At 41.8% G+C, this 3,981-nt stretch overlaps 1 non-coding gene across 1 annotated transcript; it reads left to right on the top strand.

Moving 5' to 3' along the window:
- The first annotated feature begins 3,439 nt into the window (after positions 1–3,439).
- On the top strand, positions 3,440–3,524 carry TRNAQ-UUG (transfer RNA glutamine (anticodon UUG)). The gene has a single exon. It is a non-coding gene; the product is annotated as a tRNA-Gln (tRNA).
- The last annotated feature ends 457 nt before the right edge of the window (positions 3,525–3,981 follow it).

The following is a 3,981-nucleotide window of genomic DNA, read 5'->3' as shown; positions in this document are numbered from 1 at the left end:
GATGAGAGTGGACATCCCTGTCAAGTTCCTGACCTCAGAGGGAAAGTTCTCAGTTTTTCCACATTTAGGATATTAGCCGTGGGTCTTTCATATATGGCTTTTAAGATGTTGAGGAATGTTCCTTCTATCCATACTTTATTGAGGGTTTTCATCAAGAAAAGATGCTGTATTTTGTCAAATGCTTTTTCTGCATCTATTGACAGGATCATGTGGTTCTTACCCTTTTTTTTAATTAATGTGATGTATCACATTGATTGATTTGCAGATATTGAACCATCCCCACAGCCCAGGAATAAATCCCACTTGATTGTAGTAAATAATTATTTTAAAGTATTGTTGGATTCGATTTGCTAGTACTTCATTTAGAATTTTTGCAGAGTCAAGATTACAATTCAAACAGCCTGACTCCAGGGCCTGTGCTCTTAACCACTTGGTTGATTATAGGACACTGTGATTGCTCTGCCTAGGGTGCACCACATACAACATACTCATTCATTCAATAAATATTTAATGAGGATCGATTAAGCACTAAACACTGTTAAATACTAGGTATACCGGTGAACAAAATAGACAAAGTCTCCATATTCTTAGACCCAATATTCTAATTGGGAAATGCAAATAATAATAAGTAAATAAATAAATCTCAAGATAATTTTATTTTTTTTAACATTTATTTATTTTTGAGAGACAGATCATGAGCAGGGGAGAGATGGAGAGAGAGGAAGACACAGAATCCAAAGCAGGCTCCAGGCCTTGAGCTGTCAGCACAGAGCCCGAGGTGGGGCTCGAACTCATGAATCACGAGATCATGACCTAGGCCGAAGTCAGACGCTTAACTGACGGAGCCAGCCAGGTGCCCAAGCTTGAGATAATTTTAAATACTGAGACCAGAAATTGAACCGGCTCATGAGATAGAAAGTTTTGGAGTGGTCAGTACTTGTCTGAGGAGATGGTATTTGGGCTGCAGAGCCATGGGCAATGGGAGAGGGCCTTGGGTCCAAGGAGCTAGAAAGCAATGCAGTACAGCTGACCTGTAGTGAGATGGAAAGCAGCGCCAGGTGAGGCCAGGAGGTGGGCAGGGCCAAACCAGGGAGGCTCCCGCAGGCCAGAGACAGCAGGTAAGAGTCTGGTTACAAAAACTGGAACTTGGGCTGACCTAAAGGCATGGACAGAAGATATTACAATGGTAGCTCGGAAAGATGGGAACCAGAGCAGCTCTAAATATTGAGCAGAAACTGATGAGCCATTGGCCTTCTCCAGGCCCCACAAATGCTGCTCAAACGCTCCTGCTCTTTCCCATCTTTTTCTCTCTGCTCAAGATTTGATTCCAAAAAGATAGTGTGATTTTGCTTGGGTCCTGTGTCTGATGCTTGGCTGAGGGATGGCAGGACATCATGACTTAGAACTCAAACCACGGCATTCAATCTGAGTGTTGTTTCTAGAAAAGTGGGGATGGGTGCTAGCAGCAAAAAGAGCAAATGAAAGTGACAGGTTATATCTATGCAGTGATTTGAGTGAATGAATGCTGTTTACGTCTGTGCCTTTAAATACTGCAGTGTTTTTTTTGTTGTTTGTTTGTTTACAAAAACAAGTGTTTTAGAAATGGCAGGAAGCAAGGTGGCTCAATTTCAATCTCTGCAGAGAATAAACAGGGAAGGGGGACATTCTCTTCAGTATTGATGTTATGTCTCAGAATACTAAATGCTCAACTGATTTAGCTCAAAAAACAACAGAGCTTCCACAACTCGGTTGAATCTGGGGCCAGAGCCAATTTTACCTTCTACATCTTTTCTGAGCAATGAACACAAGAAGTCCCTGCCTCTAAGTTACTCAAAACTGAACTGGGAATTTTTTCTCACGACATAAAGATCCACATAGTTGATAAAAAAAAAAATTTTTAATCATTCTTTGGGTCTTGCTGATCTGAAAATCTGTCTCACCAGAGTCATGAGTCACAAAAATCAGGTTCCCAGCACACATCAACCTCTTTATCACATATGAACTTAGACAAGGTAATGAACCTCAATAAGCCTTAGTTTGTCATAAACCGGAGATAATACCTACACGAAAGGGTGCTTGTAAGGATTAAGTGAAAAAATAATATATATGGCCTAATGTAGCACTTCCTTGGAATTCCTCTTGGTTAAGCTCTTGTCCATCCTGGCAATGCAGAATGGTCAGTATATAATTAAATATGCATTGCTCTTAGGTTTATAACGTGGATGGGGAAGGGGAAAAAAATTTGCAAGGGATTTTGGCCTTGAATAACTTCACAAGATTTTCATTCTTTGAATATCGTTCACACCCATGTGTCTTAGGGCAAGTAACAATAGTCATTGTTACTGTGCTCACAGGGTACTGAGCACTATTCTAAACACTTGACAGCTACTAGCTCACTTAATCTATAGAACAAACCTATGAGGTTGGCATTACTGTTAATCCCCATTTTAAAAATGAGGAAACCTGGGGCGCCTGGGTGGCTCAGTCGGCTAAGCGTCCGACTTCAGCTCAGGTCATGGTCTCACGGTTTGTGAGTTCGAGCCCCCCATCAGGCTCTGTGCTGACAGCTCAGAGCCTGGAGCCTGCTTCGGATTCTGTGTCTCCCTCTCCCTTTGCCCCTCCCATGCTCATGCTCTGTCTCTCTCTGTCTCTCAATAATAAATAACATGTTTTAAAAATTTTTTAAATAAAAGTGAGGAAATTAAAGCAAATACAGTTTGTGTCATTTGCCCAAGGTCACACAGCTGGTAAGTGATAGAGCTGGGCTTGGAAGGAAACCCCCACATGTCAGTTCTGGGGCCTTCACTCCTAACCATCTGTTCCACTTTCTGAATAGGAAAGAAGCACTAATCTATATGTACCCCCAGTGGGATGCCCAGCTTCCTCCCTTGCATACAGTTGTTCTGCTCAGGGTGTGGCCTAACAAATTACAACTCCAGTTTTAAAATTACATGTGTTTTGTGGATCCTCAAAAGTAGATTTTAAAGAGTTTTCAAGTTTTTAGTTTGTTGGAAAAATACTTTATGTGAATGAATTCTTTGAGGACAGGGACCGTGCCTTCTTTAGCATCCTTCCAGTAGGAAACAACAGAATATGCTATTCTTTATCTGCGTGAATCAGCCACAACAACCTATGGCTCCTTTAACGCTTGATCTTGGTCAGCCTTCTCAGCTCCCTCCATTCATGAGAATGGCACACAAGGCGTGGAGGAAGTGTTGGCAATTGGAATCAGACACTGGTGGAGGATTAGAGGGACTTAGGTCTTCTTTTCCTGGAATAGATTAAAGCGGTTTCTGTCCAAATATTTCATTATTTTAGATAACGATGTAAGTGAACCATGTAGCGTTGTCTCTTCTGAGACTGACATATTTCATTCAGCATAATGTACCCAAAGTTCATCCGTGTTGCCTCACATTACAAAATGTGCTTCTTTTGGGGCGCCTGGGTGGCTCAGTCGGTTGAGCGTCTGACTTTGGCTCAGGTCATGATCTCACAGTCTGTGGGTTCGAGCCCCGCGTCAGGCTCTGTGCTGACAGCTCAGTGCCTAGAGCCTGTTTCCAATCCTGTGTCTCCCTCTCTCTCTGCCCCTCCCCCAGTCTCACTTTGTCTCGCTCTGTCTCTCAAAAATAAATAAATATAAAAAAAATTCAAAATGTGATTCTTTTAAGGTCGAACAATACTCCATTGTGTGTGTACGCCATATTTTCTTCATTCATCTGCAAATGGACATTTAGGTTGTTTCCATATCTTAGCTATTATGAATAATGCTGCAATGAATATGGGGATGCTAAAATACAGAGTCAAGGAGCAGAAGGGCGGTTGCCAGAGGCCAGGGGATAGGGGAATGGGGAGCTGCAAATCAGTGGACATAAAGTCTCAGTTAAGCGACATGAATGAATTCTAGCGATCTGCTACGTAACACTGTACTTATAGTTAACAATACTGTGTTATACACTTAATTTGTCAACAGAATAGATCTCA

The sequence above is a fragment of the Acinonyx jubatus genome, chromosome B3 (genome assembly GCF_027475565.1).
Source record: "Acinonyx jubatus isolate Ajub_Pintada_27869175 chromosome B3, VMU_Ajub_asm_v1.0, whole genome shotgun sequence".
In the NCBI taxonomy this organism is placed as follows: Eukaryota; Metazoa; Chordata; class Mammalia; order Carnivora; family Felidae; genus Acinonyx; species Acinonyx jubatus.
Note: the sequence above shows the minus strand (reverse complement) of the source record. Positions and strands in the feature narration are given on the sequence as shown.